Source organism: Poecile atricapillus, chromosome 19, assembly GCF_030490865.1.
Source record: "Poecile atricapillus isolate bPoeAtr1 chromosome 19, bPoeAtr1.hap1, whole genome shotgun sequence".
NCBI lineage: Eukaryota > Metazoa > Chordata > Aves > Passeriformes > Paridae > Poecile > Poecile atricapillus.
In genome coordinates, this window is record NC_081267.1 from 2,107,667 (window position 1) to 2,129,852 (window position 22,186).

At 47.0% G+C, this 22,186-nt stretch overlaps 1 pseudogene; it reads right to left on the reverse strand.

Moving 5' to 3' along the window:
• The window catches only part of LOC131586321 (zinc finger protein 208-like), a 539,124-nt pseudogene that overhangs the window by 196,309 nt on the left and 320,629 nt on the right, over nt 1–22,186 (reverse strand).

The window sequence follows — 22,186 nt, forward strand, 5'->3', positions numbered from 1 at the left end:
AAAAATTGCAGAAAAATCCCACACGATTCCCTAAATGTTCTGAAATCACTACCAAATTCCAGAAACATCCCACCAAATTGCCACAAATTTCCACAAAATAGCAGAAAAATTCCTCACAATTCTTCCAGTCTCCTCAAAATCCCTAAACATTCCAGGAAAAAATCTCACAAAATTCCCTAAATCTTCCCAAAACCCTACCAAATTCCAGAAACATCCCAGCAAATCTCCACAAAATACCACAAAATCTAAAAAAAAACCCCTCATAATTCTTCAAGTCTCCACAAAATCCCTCAAAATTCCAGAAAATCTCCAACGAAATTGCAGAAGGCTTTTCAAAACCCCAACAACTTCCAGTCACATCCCACAAAACCCCCACAAATTTCCACAAAACCCAAGAAAATACCTCCAAATCCTTCATGTCTGCTCAAAATCCCTCAAAACTCCCACAAAATCTCCTCAATATCCTCCAAAATTCAAGAAAAATCCCGCAGAATTGCAGAAAAATCCCACATGATTCCCTAAATGTTTTGAAATCTCTACCAAATTCCAGAAACATCCCACAAAATCTCCACAAATTTCCAAAACAGCTAAGAAAAATCCCTCTCAATTTTTCCAGTCTCCACAAAATCCTGCAGAATTGCAGAAAAGTCCCACAAAATTGCAGAAATCTTCTCAAAACCTCACCAAATTCCAGTAACATCCCACCAAATCCCCGCTAATTTGCACAAAATCTAAGAAAATACCTCAAAATCCTTCATGCTGCCTCAAAATCCCACAAAATTCCACAAAACTCCCACAAAATCTTCTCAATATCCTACAAAATTCAAGAAAAATCCCAACAAATTGCAGAAAAATCCCACACAGTTCCCTAAATGTTCTCAAAACCCTACCAAATTCCAGAAACATCCCACAAAACCCCACTAATTTCCACAAAATCTAAGAAAATACCTCAAAATCCTTCATGTCCCCTCAAAATCCCTCAAAATTCCACAAAACTCCCACAAAATCTCCCCAATATCCTGCAAAATTCAAGAAAAATCCAACACAATTCATTAAATGTTTTCAAAACCCTATCAAATTCCAGAAACATCCCACCAAATCTCCAGAAAATGACACAAAATGTAAGAAAAATCCCACAAAGTTCTTCAAGTCTCCTCAAAATTCCTCAAGATTCCAGGAAAAATATCTCACAAAATTCTCTAAATCTTCACAAAACCCTACCAAATTCCAGAAACAACCCACCAAATCTCCAAAAAATTCCACAAAATCAAGAAAAATCCCTCAAAATTGCAGAAAAATGCCACAAAATTGCAGAAATCTTCCCCAAACCTTACCATATTCCAGAAACATCCCAAAAATTCCCCACTCATTTCCACAAGATCTACGCAAATCCCTCACAATTCTTCATGTCTGCTCAAAATCATTCAGAATTCCACAAAACACCCATAAAATCTCCTCAATATCCTACAAAATTCAAGAAAAATCCCCCAAAATTGCAGAAAAATCCCACACGATTCCCTAAATGTTCTGAAATCACTACCAAATTCCAGAAACATCCCATCAATTCGCCACAAAATTCCAAAGAAGCTAACAAAAATTGTTGCTATATTTTATATATTAGTAAAGGCCTGTATGCACAAACCAGCCTTTGAACTAAGTCGTGATATTAAGGGCTAAAGTCCTTGAAACCTTCATGCAGAAGAGAGAGTAAAGCAAAACAATATCCCTGTGTGTAAGAGAAAAAATGTAAACTGTGTGTGTTAGCCAATAGTAGCTTGTTCTGCTCGCAAACCCTGTAGAACCCTATAAAAGTGTGCTAAAGATAGAAATAAACAGCGTTCATGATTACTTCTGTGAAGAGTGGTGAAGAGCTGGCAGTCTCTCAATATTTGGCGCTCGAACGGGACACCCTGCGGGCAGGGGCGCTTCGGTGGGTCCATGCACGGTGGGACGGAGCCTTGGACCGAGGTTGGTGGAGCGGATCTGAGTGCAGATAGACGCTGCCTTGGATCGGTACCAGATAGGCGGCTCACGAATCAACGGGGGTGAGTCGCTGGGGGAGTCCGAAGGCAGGGGCGTGGTAGAAGGGTCGCACCCTTCCCCCCTGCCGCCGAGCTGCTAACATGGATGTGGAATTTGTAGCGGCAGAAAAACTGCTTCTCAGCATCCTCGTTAAACGAGGCGAAGCAGCCCAGGAAAGGGACCTGGATATGCTCATTATATGGGCTAATTGTCTTGAGCATTTGCAGTGCTCACTGCTTCTTGCGGTGCAAGAACGGACTGATATCTCGGCTCTGATATGGGAAACGGCAATTACGGAAAAGAGCAAGGACACTGTGTTTCTCGGTCGAACTTGGCAGATTGTAATTAATACCTTAAAAAACAGAAAAGCGAGATATGCTGAGGATGTGAGCCCTGTAATTCTACCTGCGTCACAGCGGCAGATGCCTTTACCTCCCACTGCTGGGCAAGCTCTCCTATCTATACTGCCCATGGAGAGAGGGAGGGAAAGTTAGGGAAAAAAAAAAATAATGAGAAAAAAGTTCCACAGGGAACGCTGAAACAACGAACAGAATCTGTTCAGTTATGGCAGGATGTGATACATCCAGAACTATTTGCTTCATTTTTGGAGTCACTTTTAGCACTACAACCTTATTTAAGTTCCATCTTTACCACCCTGGAAGAAAAGAAGCCAAATTTAAATTGGTTTCCACCCGAACCAGGAAGATATGAGGGAGCGAGGTGAGCGCAGGGAACAAAGGCACCCTGGGGGTAGAAGCAGCACAAGAAAAGTTCCAAGGCCTCTGATCGCCGTTGTTAGCACCTGGCCGTGAGAGACTTTTCGTGTAAAATCGCCTGCTTTTGCAAAATCATGCCTTTCTTCCTCTATCAGCAAACAACAAGAGAAATTGAGAGAAAAAACTGCATTTGTTAAAGTTAACTTTGTGAGGCTTTTTTTTTCTTTCTCTCCGTTTTTCCTCGCTGCGAGAGTATGTGGAGAATGTGAAGAAAGATAAGAGCAGAGCTGCAGCAGCAGTAGAGTGGGCAGCTCACCCCCCCCGCTCCCTCTCTGGGGGGGGGCACTGAGATGGTGCCTGGTTTGTTGTTGCGGGGTCGTGATTTATTGGGTTTTCGGAGTGTTTTTGTATACCCTTTTGGAGTTAATTTTGTGTTTTAAGTAATTATGAGTTTATGCAATTGCAGTTTTTAGAGTTTTACTAGAGAAATTATTGTGGTTCTTTGAAGGTTTAAAAAAGAAAAAAAAAAAAAAAAAAAAAGGGAAAAAAGTGCTTAACAGAAGTTGCCTTGCAATAATTGGTTTTAGAACCTAAGGTTAAAACATGGTGTGATTTACAGCTTTTAGGAAAACCTTCTTCCAATTAATGTTATCTACAGAAGAGATTTGTGGTTTAAAAAATAATTAGTTAAGAGAACTTTACTGTACAAGACAAAGTTAAGTTAAAGTATATATTATCTATTTGCTTGTTTTTTCCACAATTTTAATAAGGTAATTTTAATGGGAGTCCTTTTGTTATATAAAACACATATAACTGCATATATACCAATTTGGATTTTGCGTTTTAGTTTAAAAATTGGACTTGATGCTTCTGAAAAGTGCTATAAAAGCTGGATGGCAACCTGCTAAATCCCATGTTGTTGTGGTGGTTTTTCTCTAGAAGAACTACACTTTAAAATCCTAACCAATTAAGCATATACTAGGCAAATTCCTGTTATGAATAAGTATTTTTAGTAACATTTGCAGTTATTGTGGGTTATTCTCAAAGCTAGATGGCATAGAATTGTGATGTATTTGTTACATTTTTATAATCTTTATAGTGAATCCATGTTATTGTTATATTGTGTTTAAAAGGTATATATCAAACTTTTAGTTGCTTTTTTGTAGTAACAGAATAAGATTAAGTTAAGTTTTTATTTAATATAGATTAAGTGTTAACAGAATTAAGGACAGTCAAGTTTTATAATGTTTAGGCTTGAATGTTTTTAAGTTTTCTAACTTAGATATTCTTTTAAGGTTAAGTTTGTTATTTCCTTTTGTCATATATAATTATTGTTGGGTTTAGATATTGTTTGATTGAAATTGTTTTATGTTTTCTTGGAGACACTTGTTTAAACTGCAAAGTATAGTTGTTTTCCTAGAGTGAAGAGGACGGCCACAGCTGAGACAGCTGTGATGGAACACTGATGAACACCTGCTTGTGGATAGAAGTGAATGCAGTCTGTGACACCCTTGACTTCATTGGGAGTTCTATTGGTTGTTGCAATCTCTGCAGTTTTGTTTGTCATAGCTTTCTTATTTTTCAGTGTTTCCAGAATTTTAAGAAGATGTACCATTGCTGAGGATCAGCTGCCATAGGGGAGGCTTCAGATTAAACCAACTGCTGCATGGTTTAATTGGTCTGGTACCTGAGGCTCCTGATCATTTGCTTTGTACAAATGCATTTTAACAGTTTGCTGTGCTGTAAGCATCTCATAGCTGCTACTATTGAGAACCTTGTTTTAGAAATGAGTTAAGAGGCATCTTTCCAGTTTAAAGCCAGGCCCTGGCCAAGCCTTGACTTTACCTGGACAGAATGTTTGCCAACAGATCCAGATGTTTTCTGTACCAAATCAGTATTTGAATCAGCTTTTGACTCAGCAATCTGACCCTATTAATATGACAGCTGGATCAATTTTGAAGTGGGCTTGGAGAATCATTTCCGGAGTTGATTACCCAATCCTTCACTGATTGTTTTGTTTCTGTTTGTTTGCTAACTATGGGATGCTAGTGCAGTGTTTTAATGATTAATAGTAGTTTTATATTATATACCCTATTAATAATGTTTAAGATTTAATTGATTTTTAACTAGTATAAGTTCTTATTAATTGTGTATATGGTTTTGTGTTGCTGTTGATGTTTATAACAGAAGTACATCTCATTTTATTTTTTTTAAGAAAAACGGGGGAAATGGATGCCCTAAAAGGATTTAATTAGTGTAATTCATTAACTTCAAGGAGAGAAGTGTCTGTGTTTTGTTGGCAGGTTCAGAAAGGTCACCTGTTCATCTGACCAGACTGTGTGCCTCTGAACACACGAGATGCAGTGAACAGAGAAGTCACCACACAGCCTTGGTACTCCAGACATGGATCAGAAGTGGACCTGTCAGGACACAGTTGTGTCTGAACACTATATAGACAGTTGCCAACAGAACTTTTATGTTGATACTATGATGTTGTGTCTCTACCAATTTTTCAGGTATCCTTTGTTTTAAGATTTAGAAGGATCTGAAGAACAATTTGAACATCTATGGAGGCTAGCTTTGGAGCAAGCTGCAGGCCCCATGGCCTGCCAACCCTGCCTGAGAAGCTAGCCTGGGAAATTCATGGGAGGATTCAAAACAATCCTCAAAGACAGAAAACAGCCTGCAGGTGCTGTTTGTCTGTTCCCGTGTTTTCCTTGCAGGAGAGGGTCAGGGGGGTGGTGAACCCCACTGACCAACGATGGTAATGTAGCACTTTACTAACCAATAAGTTTCCTTTCTGTACTTTCCACGAACTAGTCTATATAACATGACTGTAGCAATAAACTAGAGATTCTCTCCTGTTCTGACTCCCTTGAAAGTCTGTGTCGTTCCCAATTAGAACGACAAACATCAAAGCCCTCAGTCACTGATCAGCTGCCAGCTGACATCACGGGAGCAGTGAATGTTCCAGGACTGAATCGTGCTGGAGAAATTCTGTAGAAGACCTAAGAAAAGTGTAGAGACTCCATCTAATTGTATATAAAGCAAAGTGTAGTTGTGTTTACCCTTTCAGCAAATTGCTTTAACGCTTAGACTACATATATACCAAAGCACGTGTGTTAAAAGTGGTTAGATAATAGTTTAGGATAAAGAGTTTAGTTTGTGTAGTAATTGCTATGTTAGTATAAAGTATAAGTATTCCCCCTTCAAGAGGTAGTGTAAGCATCTTTGAAAGTTCATTTAACGATTGAAGTTCTAGCTGTGAGTTTGCAAGTATGGTGTCATTTACATGGTAAAATGCTTATGGTAATTGTGTTGTGTATAGTCATGACCAACTGTCTGCTAACTAACATCCAAAAGTGACAGAACATATGGGTCACTCTGGCACATTGAACTGGCCAAAAATCAGTGTGTCTGAGCCTAGCCACACCTGGAGATCCTTTTGCACCTGTCTCATAGGAGTCCCTGAATGGGATCCTCCAGCATTTAAAGGTTTAATTAGTAATGAGACTCAACTGAATCGATTGGCAATGTTGCAAGAGTGCAGTCGCACTGTTGGCTTCACATTAAGACAACTTGAAGCCTGTTGGCAAGCAAAAATTACCAAAGTTCTCAATGTTACCATAGAACCCTCAGAAGAATTAGATTTGTTAAGTTCCAACAATACCTCAGGTGGATGGATAATGTTTGAACCCCCGACAAAAAGTCATTCTAACAAAGTAATGCGGCACTGGGCTGCAGTCAACCCTATAGCTGATCTCGTTACTACCACTGTAAGTAAAGCCTTTATTCGTGGTGCAATCTCACAGGACAATTACCAAAGTGATTACCTAGTTCCGTATTCCTAATCTGTGGAGATAGAGCATGGAATTAGATTCCTGCTAGTCCACAGAGGACCCTGTTATCTTGAGAACCTTGCTTTATTCCACCCAAGCTTACATCAATTGTTGAATATAGCTAGCAAAATGAAGAACATCAAACAGTCAAAGCGAAGCCTGAATGAATTAAGGCCTAACAACTCTAAAAAGGCTCGCTTGCTAGACTAAGGAAGGATTGAACTTAACATCCACAATGTTAAGTGAGCTTTCAGCCGATGTGAGTAGTGTATATCATGCAGTACTATGAAATCAAGTTGCAATTGACTTTTTGCTCTTAGCACAAAGACATGGTTGTGGGGAGTTTAAAGGCATGTGCTGCTTAGATCTTACTGATCATTCAGCTTCCATCCATGAGCAACTACAGCAGCTACAGGATGGGTTGCATGCCCTGAAGGAAGATAGTGATCCCATCGGAGGTTGGTTCGCCAGCTGGGGCATCACTGGATGGTTGAGGTCTCTTGTGCTAGAAGGGGGACGGACTTTACTTATAGTGTTAATTGAGATGACAGTCTAAGTTGTATGTTATCTTATCCAAAGCCTGGTTTGTGCAAAAAGAGAAAGGGGGAATTGTTGCTATATTTTATATATTAGTAAAGGCCTGTATGCACAAACCAGCCTTTGAAATAAGTCGTAATATTAAGGGCTAAAGACTTTGAAACCTTCATGCAGAAGAGAGAGTAAAGCAAAACAATATCCTTGCGTGTAAGAGAAAAAATGTAAACTGTGTGTGTTAGCCAATAGTAGCTTGCTCTGCCTGCAGACCCTGTAGAACCCTATAAAAGGTGTGCTAAAGGTAGAAATAAACGGCATTCACAATTACTTCTGTGAAGACTGGTGAAGAGCTGGCGGTCTCTCAATAGGGAGCCTGTTCAGTGCCCCAGCAGCCTCACGGGAAAAACCTTTTCCTCACATCCAGCCTAAACCTGCCCGCCTCAGCTCCAGCCGCTCCCTCCACTCCTGTCCCTGGGCACCAGAGGGAAGAGGTTCCCACAGCCCCCAGCCAGGGACCCGCTCCCAAGGCTGCTGCCATGGCAACCAGGCCTGGCACCAGCTGGGATGCTCGGTTTCCACGGGCTGGGCTTCAGGAATGGCATTCCCCAATTTCCTGCTTCCGCTAAAACCACGCTGCCGCTCTCTTCCTTCCCACCTCCCATGGAAAGCACAAAAGGCAAAGATCCTTGGCTGGGATAAGAACAATTTACTGGGAACATCAATGAGATAAGAAACGAACAGCAACAGAAACAATCTGTATAACAGAAGGGATAAGATAAATTATTTACAGGGAAAACTACAACACCACCTACTGGATCTTCCTGGCCATGCAGTTTCTCCAGCCTGGAAAGGACACCTTTCTCCTCTGGTGAGAGAGAGGAACTCTTTTTCCTTGTCCCTGGCAACAACCAGATATGGGACTGAATATGATGACAGGGCCATGGTCAGACCGTCATGTCCTTCAATCCCACATCATGACATTGCCATGGGCAGGAAAAGGGACAGGTGTGTTCCCAGCATGGATCCCAGGGAACATGGATCACCAGGTCTCTTCCCAACATGGATTCTGCATGGGCACATGAAGCTGGAGTAGTGAACAAAGCTCTTCCTGCACTTTGGGGCAATCACAGGGTGTCCCTTACCGGTGCCTCCGTTGGTGTTGGGTCAAGGTAGAGCTCTGGGTGAAGCACTTCCCACACTGGGGACACTCGTAGGGCCTCTCCCCAGTGTGGATGCGTTTGTGGGCACTGAGGTTGGATCTGTGGCTGAAGCTCTTGCCACATTTTCCACACTCATAGGGCCTCTCCCCAGTGTGGATGCGCCGATGCCTGATGAGGGTGGAGTTTTGCTTGAAGCCCTCCCCACAATCAGAGCAGTGGAAGGGCCTCTCATCCGTGTGAATCTGCTGGTGCCTTAGCAGAGTGGAGCTGGCCTGAAACCTCTTCCCACATTCCCCACACTCGTAGGGCCTCTCCCCAGTGTGGATGCGCCGGTGAATGGTGAGGGTGGAGTTGTACTTGAAGCCCTCCCCACAGTCAGGGCAGCGGAAGGGCCTCTCATCCGTGTGAATCCGCTGGTGCACAAGGAGAGTGGAGCTGGTCTGAAACCTCTTTCCACACTTGGGACACTCGTAGGGCCTCTCCCCAGTGTGGATGCGCTGGTGGATGATAAGTTGGGAGCTGCAGCTGAAGCCCTTCCCACATTCCCCACACTTGTAGGGCCAGTCCCCAGTGTGGATCATCTTGTGCTGGATCAGGCTGTTGCTCTGGCTGAAGCTCTTCCCACACTCCAAGCATTTGTAGGGCTTCTCCCCATCCTGAACCTGCTCATGGACCACCAGCTCAGAGCCCTGGCTGGATCTCCGGCCGCCTTCCCGGCACAGGGTGGGTCTTTCCTCCTCAGAGCACCCTGGGATGGGTTTGGAGCCACTCCTCCTGCGGGATCTCCGGGGATTTTCCTCTGCATTGCGTTCCTCTGCTGTGGAGCTGCTCAAAACAGCTTCTTCCATGAGGCTCTGCCACAGGGATTTGTCCTCCCTGGTCTCCATCCTCAGCTCCTTGTCTGGGGGAGGAAGGACAAGGAGAGGATGGGATTTGCCTCCGTGCAAGAGGGAAGGGGAAGGAGATCCCCCCAGTGCGTCCCCGGCAGGACGGCGTCAGCAGCGGGGTTGTCCTGCAGCCAGGGGCCATGCTGGGCTGGGAGATGGAGCAGGAGAGAGGAGGAAAGGGACACTGAATTCCTCCTCACCTGCCTGGGTGTCCTGGGGCATCTTCCTCTTCCTTGCAGCCTTCTTTTCCATGCAGATGAGGTTTGGAAATGAGAAATCCTGGTTTAGGAGGAAACAAGGGATGAGCATATTGAGTTGGTAGGTCTGTCTGTTCAAGTCCCTCTCTAGAAGTCACCCGGGCACCTGGCTTGTCGTGGATTGAAAGAAAAGGTGTTTGCTAAGGAAGGCAGAAACCTACACTGAAATATATAAAAATGTAAATAATCACCCCCTCTGAATTATTATGATCTTGATATCAAAGTGCTCTCAGATAAAGATCGAGGAATAGGAATAATAATTCCTTTCTAAAGAAAGGAAAATGAAAATGCAGCAGTACCTAAGATAAAAAACAACAAAAAAACAACTCGCTGAGAGAGTCAGTATACAACCTGACACCCTGTTGGTCAGGGTGTTGGTAGCAGTCTGATTAAATGGTGGCTGCAGTCCTCCTGGAGTGACTGATGTGGTTCTGTTGAAGCAATGATCCCATAGAATTGTGTACATTACCTCTGAAGTTCCGGTGCTGTAGATGGGTCCAGTCTCTCCTCTGGGAATCCAGTGGAGAAAGACTGCCTGTGGTGTTCTGATGCTCTGATTATATCCAGTCAGGAATGCTTGGCTCCTCCCCCTGGGTGGAGCATCTCACAATGGGATGATGTCATTTTATCAGTCCTGCAGTGAGACTCAATGGCCCATTAAGAGAAGATATCCCCCTGGAGGGAGGATGGGTGGTGGAAGAGATAAAAAACACTGCCCCACCTGGTTTTAACAGCTGGCCCATTAACAGAAGATATCCCCCAGTTATGAAGGATGGGTCAAGAAAGAGATAAAGAAAACTGCTCTACCAGGTTTTAACAGATGGTGAGAGAATACATACTTTTGGTTACATCTTGCATTGCAACCCAAGACATGGGGTCCATAAAAACCTCCCAAACACCAAGACTTAGCCCTGAAAATGCCTCCCAGGAGTTCCCCATTTCTGTTCTCTCCCTTTTAGTGTTCAGGGTTTCACCCCTGTCCCAGCATCTGAGGGTAACATGTATATGGGGGTCCCCCGTCTACTCGGTCCCTGCCCTGCCCAGGCTTCTGGGAGTGCCAGGAATCTGAAGTTTCCCCCGTTTCTATCTCCCCACTTAGGGATGCTGGAATTTTTTGGGGTCCCGGGGTCCCTGGTCCCCTTATTCTCTTCTTCGGGGTGCAGGGCGTCCATGGAGACTCCCCTGCCCCTCACCAGGCAATTGAGGGTCCCATGAATTGTGGTGCTCCCCCTCTCTGGGCTCCCCACTTTGGGGTCCTCGGGGACACAGGGCTCTGCTCCTCCAGGCTGCCTCTGCCAGGAGCTGCCACCAGGACATCCCAATGTCCCCCCAAAGGGCATTTTCCACTCAGCTTTGGAAGTTCTTCATTCTCCAATCATCACCCTCAAAAACCCAACCCAGGAATCCCCCAGGATATCTGGGCCGAGCTCCCCCTCTCTGGTCACCTGTGAGATGGGGGGTGATGATCCCACAGATGGGGGGGCTGTGAATTCAGGGAGTGAATCCCAGCTTGACTTGGATATTCTGGGCCTGATATCATACTGGGATAACAAGCACTTGAGTGGGATTACTGGGAGTGTCTGGGAATGGCTATGGACATGCTGAGGGCAACTGGGATATACTGGGAGTGTCTGTGACCATACTGGGGATGACTGGGAACACACTGGGAACAGCAGGAACTGTGCTGGGGACAACTGGGAGCCCATGCTGGAGACAACTGGGAACAACTGGGAGTGACTGGGTCTGCACTAGGGGCAACTGGGAATGACTGGGACCATGCTGAGAAGGTCTGGGATCATCTGGGGAGGGACTGCGACTATACTAGGGGAAACTGGGTGCAACTGGGATCACACTGGGAGCAACAGGGAGCAACTGGATCCATGCTAAGGGCAACTGGCATCCTACTGGGATCACAGTGGGAGCAGCTGGGCCATGCTGGGCAAGACTGGGACCACACTGGCAGCAACTGGGACTGCACTCAGGGTGACTGAGAGTGGCTGGGAGCAACTGGGATCAGGCTGGAAGCACCTGAGGAGTGACAAGGAACAACTGGGATAGACTGGGAGAGACTGAAACCACAGTGCAGGTAAATGGGAGCAACTGGAAGCACAACTGGATAATCCTGGGAGCAGCTGTGCCCATGCTGGGGTCATACTGGGATCCTAGTGGAACTAGCTGGTATCGTACTGGGAGTGACTGCAAAGGGGCTGGCTGTGACTGGAACCATACTGGAGGTGACTGGGAGCAACTGGGCCCATCCTGGGAGTGACAGGGAGTCACTCTGGCCATGACTGGAATCATACTGGGAGGACCTGGGATTGACTGAAACCGCACTGTGGGTGATTGGGTGCCATAGCTCAAACTGGGAGTGACTGGAATTGTAGTGGGAGTGACTGGGATCATCCTGGAAGTGTTTTTCTGTAGATCTTCTGTCTGTCTGGTCTCTTTTTCTTCTCCTTCTTATCCTACGTACCTGGAACATTATTGAATATCTTAATGTTACCCAAAATCTTAAATGTTCAAGGTTTTTAGGTTAAATGAACTAAGCTAGTGAAGTTAATGCTATGGTGACAATTTTATGTTCAATTGGATGTTGTATTTAACCCTTTGCCAAAGATCCTTGATTGTCTATATTTTGCCAGTAAAATTTTGTGTCATTTTGACCTCTTAGCTCAGTAGTCAGAGCATGGTGCCAGTATCACCGAGGCTGTGGGATCAATCCTTGTGGGGCCATTCGCTTAAGAGCTGGACTTGATGGTCCTTGTGGGTCCCTTCCTACCAAGAATATTCTTTGCATCTGTCCATGTTGAGAAGATCTGGTTGGTGTTTCTCCTGTGCACCAAACTCAAGCAGAGGAACCTTTGGTTACCACCAGCATTGAAGTGTTCTGAGGTGTTACAGCCCTGCAGGCTCACAGTGGCCTCTTGTTTCCATAAGGCCCCAGAGTGTCCCACTGGCCACTTGTTTCCATGGGCCCAAGAGTGCCACAATGATCCCCTTGGATCCCCAACTTACCACAGTGTCACACTGGCCCCTTGGTTCCATAAGGATCTGGAGTGTCACACAGGTTTATGGCATTTGTCCTTGCTGCCCCTCACATCCCACTGCCCCACAAAGAGCCCCAAGCCACCCGTGAGGGACAGGCCCTGCTGTGCCAGGCCTGGGCTCAGGGCTTGGCCTTTCTGCTTCCTCCAACCCAGCCAAGGCTGGCTCAGCATTGCAGTTCCCTGCTCAGAGCCTTTGGCTCCTGGCAATCCTGGCCTCCAGGATCTGCTCTCACCATTCCCTGGGGAGAATTGGCAGTCCCTGCCCTCAGTGGGGCTTATTGAAGCTCCAAGGGACTTGGACTTTTGCTTCTGACTCCTTGAGCAGCTTCTTCAGCCTGAAGGAGGGACAAAGGAGGATCAGGGAAAGAAAGAAACAACCACCAGGTCGAGCACCCCCTGAAATCACAGCCTCCCACCCATGGGATCATCACCCCCAATCCCACAAGTGACCGGACAGAAGGAGCTCAGCCCAGATATCCCGGGGGATCCCTGGGTTGGGTTTTCTGGGAGGGATGTCTGAAAAATGAAGAACTCCAAAGCTGAGTGGAAAATGCCCCTTGGGAGATACTGTGGGGTCCCAGCATCCCTTAGTGGGGAGATGGAAACAGGGGAAAATTTTTGGATTCCTGGCACTCCCAGCAGCCAGAAGAGGTCAGGGACTGAATAGACAGGGGACCCCCAGTACAAGCAGGACCCCCAGCAGCTGGGACAGGGAGGAATCCCTGAACACCAAAGGGGAGAGATCAGACATGGGGAAGTCCTGGGAGGCATTTTCAGGGCTGAATCTTGGTGTTTGGGAGGTTTTTATGGACCCCATGTCTTGGGCTGAAATGCAAGATGTAACCAAAAGTATGTGTTCTTTCACCATCTGTTAAAACCTCGTAAAGCAGTTTTCTTTATCTCTTTAATGACCCATCCCTCATAACTGGGGGATGTCTTCTGTTAATGGGCCAGCTGTTAAAACCAGGTAGGGCAGTGTTCTTTATCTCTTCCACCACCCATTCTCCCTCCAGGGGGATATCTTCTCTTAATGGGCCATTGAGTCTCACTGCAGGACTGATAAAATGACATCATCCCATTGTGAGATGCTCCACCCAGGGGGAGGAGCCAAGCATTCCTGACTGGATATAATCTGAGAATCAGAGCACCACAGGCAGTCTTTCTCCACTGGATTCCCAGAGGAGAGACCAGACCCATCTACAGCACCAGAACTTCAGAGGTAAGCTACAATCTTCTACGGGATCATTGCTTAAACAGAACCACATCTGTGACTCCAGGAAAACTGCAGCCACCATTTTAATCTGAGTGCTTCGTTGTATTTTGACTCTGTCAGTGGGTGGTTTCTGTGTGGAATTTTTTTTTGTTTGTTTTGTTTTGTTTTTTTGTTGTTGTTTTTTGTCCTGCTGTATTTTCATTTTCCTTTCTTTAATAAAGAACTATTATTTCTATTCCTATATCTTTATTTGAGAGCACTTTGATATAAGATTATAAAAATTCGGAGGGGGTGGGTTGTTTCCATTTTTATCAATTTCAATGGAGATTTCTGCCTTCCTTAGGAAACACCTTTCCTTTCAAACCAAGATACCTCAGATGCTCTGACGACTTCTAGAGAGTTAATTGAAAAGAAGGACCATCAAACTCATTGTGCTCATTCCTTGTTTTCTCCCAAACCAGGATTTCCCAATCCCAAAGCTTGGCCAGATGGAGAAGGAGGCCGTGAGGAAGAGGAAAATCTCCCAGGACACCCAGGCAGGTGAGGAGGAAGTCAGTGCCCCTTTCCCCCTCTCTCCTGCTCCATCTCCCAGCCCAGCCTGGCCCCCGGCTGCAGGACAACCCCGCTGCCGACGCCGTCCTGCCGGGGACGCACTGGGGGGATCTCCTTCCCCTTCCCTCTGGCACGGAGGCAAATCCCATCCTCTCCTTGTCCTTCCTCCCCCAGACAAGGAGCTGAGGATGGAGACCAGGGAGGACAAATCCCCACAGCAGAACCTCATGGGAGAGGCCATTTTGAGCAGCTCCACAGTGCAGCAATACAATGGGGAGGAAAAGCTTCAGAGATCCCGCAGGAGGAGGGGCTCCAAACCCATCCCAGGGTGCTCTGAGGAGGAAAGACCCACCCTGTGCTGGGAAGGCGGCCGGAGATCCAGCCAGGGCTCTGAGCTGGTGGTCCATGAGCAGCTTCAGGATGGGGAGAAGCCCTACAAGTGCTTGGAGTGTGGGAAGAGCTTCAGCCGGAGCAACAGCCTGATCTGCCACCAGATGATCCACACTGGGGAATGGCCCTACGAGTGTGGGGAATGTGGGAAGGGCTTCAGCTTCAACTCCCAGCTCATCATCCACCAGCGCATCCACACTGGGGAGAGGCCCTACGAGTGTCCCGAGTGTGGGAATAGGTTTCACAGGAGCTCCACTCTCCTTGTGCACCAGCGGATTCACACGGATGAGAGGCCCTTCCGCTGCTCCGAGTGTGGGGAGGGTTTCCAGCACAACTCCACCCTCGTCACGCACCGGCGCATCCACACTGGGGAGAGGCCCTACGAGTGTCCCCAGTGTGGGAGGAGCTTCACCCAGAGCTCTAACTTGACCAGACACCAACGGAGGCACCAGTAAGGGAAGCCCTGTAAATGCCCCAAAGTGAACGAAGAGCTTTCTCCACAGCTCCAGCTTCATCCCCCCTTGGAGAATCCACATTGGGAAGAGACCTGGTGATCCGTGTTCCCTGTGATCCATGCTGGGAAGACACCTGTACCTTTTCCTGCCCGTGGCAATGTCATGATGTGAGATCAAAGAACTGAGAGTCTGACCATGGCCCTGTCATTATATTCAGTCCCATCTCAGGTCATTGCCAGGGGTAGGAAAAGGACTCCTTCTCTCTCACCAGAGGAGAAGAGTGTCCTTTCCAGGTAGGAAAAAATATATGGCCAGGAAGAGGCAGTCGGTGGCATTTTAGTTTTCTCTGTGAATAGTTTGTCTTATCCCTTCTGTTATCCAAATTGTTTCTGTTCCTGTTTGTTCCTTATCCCGTTGCTCTTCTCAATAAATTGTTCTTATCCCAGCCTGGGATCTTTGCCTTTTGTGCTTTCCATGGGAGGTGGGAGGGAAGCGAGCAGCGATGCACTTTTAGCAGGAGTAGGAAATTTGGGAATGCCATTCCTGAAGCCCAGCCCATGGAAACCGAGCATCCCAGCTGGTGCCAGGCCTGGTTGCCATTGGCAGCAGCCCTGGGAGCGGGTCCCTGGCTGGGGGCTGTGGGAACCTCTTCCCTCTGGTGCCCAGGGACAGAAGTGGAGGGAGCCGCTGGAGCTGAGGCGGGCAGGTTTAGGCTGGATGTGAGGAAAAGGTTTTTCCCGCGAGGCTGCTGGGGCACTGAACAGGCTCCCCAGGGAAGGCTCCCAGCTCCAGGGCTGGCTGAGCTCCAGCAGCGTTTGGCCAGCGCTGCCAGGCCCAGGCTGGGATTGTTGGGGTGTCCTGTGCAGGGCCAACAGTTGGACTGGAGGATCCCCATGGGTCCCTCCCAACTCAGCCAATTCTGTGGCTCTGGGATCCCATGAGCCTGGGGATGGGACCGCAAATGGTTGCCATGGCAACGGGCTCTGGCTCCAGGCCTGAGCTGGTGTCCATGGCAACCACCCCGGCATGGGGTCTCCATGGAGCTGCCAAGGGTCTGAGCATAGCAACAGGGGGCTGTGGTTGCCATGGAAACAGACCATAGTGAAAAGTCGTGGTGATGGTTGTCTACCAAGGATCAGATTTGTTACCCTCAGTGGGGCTCCATGGGGACATTCCAAGAGTATCCAGGTTGTTCAAGAGCCGGAATGTCACAGGTACAGACAGGGGCTCCACAGAGACCTCCCAGGGGTTTCTGGGGATGCTGAAGAGCCGTGTGGTCAGATGCAGTCACAGCAATTCCACGGTGACATCCCAGGGGACCTTGGGCTGCAAAGGCACCGCTCTGTCACAGGCACTCCTGGTGGCTCCACGGTGACATCCCAGGAGTCCCCAGGCTGCCAAAGAGCCGGGATGTCACAGACACTCCCAGGGCTTCCTGTCATGGGCAGAGTGGGAGCTTCAGGCAAAAGCTTTATTTCTTTATTGGAGAAACTCCTGCTGAGTCATGAGGTGGAGAAATGACACCAAACAGCCACCATGGATCCTCAAACTCCTCCAAGTCACCTAGATTTTAAATTCCTTCTAAGAGAGGAGACTGGGAGCAGCTGGATTCAATCCCAGCCCGAGTTTGTCAGAGGTTTATGTGTAAATATTGGACATGTAGAATTGAACCGTAATGCAATTTGTCCCACACGATTAACAATGGAATATCAGATATATTTATATAAATACAACTGTGACTGATTCTGAACATGATATATTTACACCACAGAGTAAATAAAGAAAAAGAGTTATTTACTCAACAGTAAAGGAGCTATAACAATTATTAGACTAGAGTGCTCTAGGAAGCAATTTTGAAGTAAACAGGGCCTTGCTGGAGTTGTTTGAGACCATTCCAGGCACAGCCTCCTGCTCCAGCAGGAACTGCCTTTCCTGTGCCATGCCCAGGGCAGATCCTGCTGCAGGAAAAGCCCCAGGCCAGCCCCAACCCAGGGAAGGGCTCGGGCACAAGTGCAGAGTGCCGTGCTGGGAGCTGTGCCAGGGACAGCCTGAGGCACCAAAGGCACCTTGGCAGCAGCAGCTGCTTCCAGGCCATGGCCAGAAGGCTCCCTTGGCACCCCGGCCTGGTGGCCAGCACTGCAGAGCTGCTGCTTCAGGGCTCATTTCTGGCTGGGCTCTGAAAAGCCACTGCTGCTCCAGGAGCCTGACTGGGAAGCAATTGGCCCCAGCACCTTGGGGACAAGATAATAATGAAACAACTCTTCATGGCAGCAGAGACAAGGCAGGGGCAGAGGAAAGGGGAGAGCCAGGCCCAGGGGACATGGCTGCAATGGTGATGGCTGTGAGGTCAGTGCCACTGCAGCAGCCTGGCTGGCCCTCAGCAGACATTCTGGCCAGGAGTGTTGTGAGGGCACCCAGCACATCAGAGAACCCACACAACAGGAATTCCAGCCTTGGGGACGGGAGGGGCTTTCACTGTGTCAGGTGGAACAGAGATGCTGCTGCTCTTGGAGCAATCCTGGTATGAGGCATCCATTTCTCTGCAAAAGCAGTTGCAGTTTTGTGCTACTCTGATTGTACAATATTTCCTCCTTCTAAAAACAACCAAATCCACTCTAGTTCACTTTAAAGATATTCATCCTTGTTCTGTCACTGCAAGATTTGGGAGGAAATCACTTTGACCAGTGTTTCCATTTTCACAGACCATGCAGAGGACCCAAAAATCTCTCAGGATCAGGTTTGGAGGCCTCATCACATAAGCAGCAGGTAGAGGCTGAGGGCCCTGAGCCTGAGGCCAGCAGGGGACAAGTGACCCTGGCAGCCCTGGGGCCTCATTGCCTCCTTGTCCCTGCTCAGCAGCCTGGCAGGGGCCGCCCCATGGTGCTGCCCTTGGCATTGCACATCCCCACATGCCAGTGCCCCGGGAAGAGCCCTGAGCAATGAGGGAGGGACAGCATCTGCCTTGCCAGGGGCTGGGGCTCAGCCCTTGGCCCTTGGCATTCCTGAAACACATCCAGCTTTGCTCAGCACCACAGACACCTTTCCCTTGCTTGTCCCCAGCTGCCATCAGGGCCTCCAGTCTTCTGCTCTACCTGGAACCTGGGGATGCTTTCTCACTCGTGTCTCTCATTTCAACTACAAGAAATTTCAGTGTTTCTGTCTGTGTTTGAGTTCTTGAGAAGTTTCTGGAGCACACTCTGAGGGACTGAGTGTGATGCCAAGAGCCCCAAAGGCCCGAGAGGGTGATGAAAGTGCTGGTGCTGTGTCTGTGCTGCTGAGCTGGGCCGGGCTCCTGGCCCAGAGGCAGCTCCTGGCAAGGGCAGCGCTGCAGAGAGACAGCTCTGGCCAGGAGCAGCTCCTGAGCACAGCCCAGCAGGGCTGGGGCCCTGCCAGGGCAGCTCAGGGACACGAGCAGGCCCAGACAGAGCTCCCAGGGGCTCAGCACTGGCAGGGGCTGTGGGATGTCCCAGAGGGGGCTGTGTCACAGCAGCACCTCTGTGGCTGTGTCCTGGAGCCCCAGAGCAGCTGTGATGTCAGAAAGGGGCTGTGTGACAGCTCAGAGTGGGTTGTGTGAGGTCACAGATGGGGCTGTGACATCACAGAGTTTGTTGTGTGAGGTCACTGAGCAGCTATGGCATCATAGAGGGGACTGTGTGACATCAGAAAGCAGGGTGTGGCATCACAGTGTGGGCTGGGTGATATCACTTAGTGGGCTGTGACATCACAGAGAGGACTATGACATCAGAGGTTGAATGCATGACATCACAGAGTGAGTTGTGACATCACAGAGTTTCTGTATGACATCACAGAGCCACCACAGGGTGGGCTGTGACATTACTGAGTGGGCTGTGAGGTCACAGAGCAGACACCACAATCCCAGAGGGCGGCTCTTTGACAACAGACAGCAGATTGTGACATCACAGAGCAGCTGTGTGACAGCAGAGAGAAGAGTGTGTGATGTCAGAGAGAAGGCTGTGACATCAGAGAGTGGGTTCTGCCATCTCAGAGGGGCTGGGACATCACAGTCCAGACTGGGACATCACAGAATGGCTGTGGGACATCCCAAGGTCTGTGGGGCATGGGACAGGGGGACAGGGAACCCCTGGCAGCATCCCTGTGTCCCCCAGGGCCAGAGCCTGGGCCAGGGCTCCTTCACCCTGTCACCAACGAGGGCTTGAGAGCACTTAAAAAATCCCCAGCAAGGGAGCAGCAAAAACCAGATTTAATATTAAGCACCAGCAGGACAAAGTTCCTTGGCAAGAATCACTCTGCTCCTGACTGGACACTTCAGGCACAGCAAGGAAACAAAGCAACAACAAAACCAAACAAAATCCAGGCAACTAAACCAGAAATGAACCCAGAACCGTCCCTCTGTGTGTGTGTGGGTGTGGGTGTGTGTTTGAGCTTAACAGAGCTCAAACTTAACAGGACTTCACTTATGCCTTAATTTATACCTCAAATATCACAATTTAGCAAAAGCACTTAACAGTATTTAAGCTAACTTATAACATATGACTTCAGGATTTAACAGTGGAATAACACTTAACAATATTCAACTTCGTTTACTGTTGTAATCACAGGCACTGAGAGTGTGCCCTTATCTCTGATGCCTGGCTCTGACATCCAAGAAAACTCTGAATTTCATATAACACCATGAAAACAACTGTTAATAGAAAAACCAGGAGTGTAAGTGTGTAGATTAGAGAGATTTCTTATGTCACTGCGTGAAAAAGTTCAGGTTTGGAGTTTAAACTAGTTTAGAAAATAGAGGACAAGATGGAGGATTCAGGGTGTTGTCTCTTGTCCTTTCTTCTTCATCTTCTTCTAGAGGTTTTTGGGTAGTAGTAGGTGATTGGATAGAGAATGCTACAGTGCAGCACACAAGTGTTGGGTCATTGGGTTACTAAGAAAAAATATCTCCTTGGCATTTGTTAATTGGGTAAATGAACATATAAAAAAACCTTGAAGATCTTTTTTAGTCATTTTGCACCTTTCTATCTTAGTGCACATAGCTGCTTGTGGCTCCTTGTACCCTGTATACATGTAATGGAGATAAAAGAAGAATAAACAACCAAGTCCAAACAAGAGAAAACTGCCTCTCTCTCGTCAATCTTCAGTCCAAGGGGGAAAAAGAACCCATCCACAAGTGTCCCATCAGGACACCAGGGCCACACTGCACCACTGCAGACGGGAGCAAACCCTCATGGACTGCGTGCCTTACAAATCTGGCAAAACCATGTCACACACATCCCTGAATTCAGACATTTAAAATATGTACATTTATCCACAGATACCTTTTCATCAGCAATATGTGCTATAAAACACACAAGAGAAAAGGGTCGGGATGCCATTGCACACTGGCAGTCAGCCTTTGCTGTTTTGAGCATCCCTCATAGCATCAAAACAACACACATCTCACAGAAAACAAAACATTTCCTGCAGCCCTGGAGTGTAACACACCACACTGGCGTTCCTCAAATAACAATAAAACAGATCATTGTGGAAAGAGCACATGGCACTTTAACAGGAATTACTGAAAAACAAGAGGGAGGAATGTGTGGTGGGACCCCAGAAAGCAAAGTAGCTAAGGCTGTTCATGCAATAAATCATTCAGCAGTATCAGAAGATCCCCAAACCCAGGCTCGCTTGAACTCTGCAATTCTAACACAAGTGAAAGACTTAGCAATGTGAGCTCTAACAAGAATTACCAACTTGTCAGTGCCAACCCAAAGCTATTCAAGTAGAAGACAAAACCCCCATGAGCTATATATGCAGTGAAGCAAGGGGTCAATTAATGCTACAACTGGCACAAGATAATGCAAACCAAGACTGTAGAAAAATTATAGCTGCATTACCTCAAGAGCATCCATCTCTGGAGGAGATGATTACAGCATGTGCTAAGGTTGGGACTGGATCTCATCACATGGATATGCTAGCCAATTCTATTACAGCTGCTGTTAAACTCACACCCCATTGCTACAAGTGTGGACAACAAGGCCATGGGAAAATAAACTGTCCACACAAGCCCATTCCACAGGGGACAGCTCAGGGACAAAGAAGTGATAATGCAAGCTGCAACCGATGTGAAAGAGTTGAACATACAGCCAAAGACCACAAACAACACCCTCCTGACAGCACCTCTACGGATGTGACGGAGCAGATTAAAGAAGAGCAACCAGAACAACTTATTCACCATGAAAATCAGACTCTTGAAAAGACAGTTCATTTAAAAACTGTTTGTTTACAAATTGTTTTTCTGCTAAGTTGGGTTTTTCTCACAGTTCTAAACATTGAATGTTTTTTGTTTCTTGTTTAAAGAGTTCAGGAATAATATCAGTTCTAAATACTTTCTTGTTTTTAAATGTTAAGTTGTAACTTTTAACTATGAGTAGTTAACCTGTGGCTTGTTAGCTTAAAGGATTGTGGTCCTGTCTGCCAGCTCCTGGAAGGGAGTGTTGCAAACTCAATTTAGTACACAAAGCATATTGCTTGCTGAAGAGAATTAATTGTGTAAAGTTAACTAGAAACTTCTTTCAAATTAAACCCATGGTGTCCCTGTTATCATGTCTGCAAAGGGCCCCTGCAGATAGGGTAACAGAGAGCATTTTATATTTTTTAATTTAACCAAAAAGGGTAAATAGTCACAGTATGGTCATAGTACAGTTGGTCAGGACTGGACAAAGTAAATCTAGACATAAGACAAATCTAATTTAGCAGTAAATCTACTTTAGCCATAACACAAATCTAATTTAGCCAGCCTAATTCATGTCTGAACCACTGCACAGCACTGGCCAGGATGCAGGGCAGGGAGGGAAGTATCAGCCAATGGCTGTCTAGCCTGGGAAATTTGAATTGAGTACTTAAATGACTTCTGAGTAATAAACGAGACTGTTTTGTCTGATGAGCAACTGGACCATGAATCGTGGATTTTGTCTCTCCACCCAGGACCAGCATGTTACAGATACACCTTGGGCAGTACAAGAGCCTGGCCAGGGCTACACCCAAGATGGAGCAAAAGTGGTCACAAAAATGGACAACTCATCACAAAGTCCCACATTTTTAGAAGTTTAGGTTAATCTGCATATTGGGGTTCATTGTCCAATTACAGCTTCAG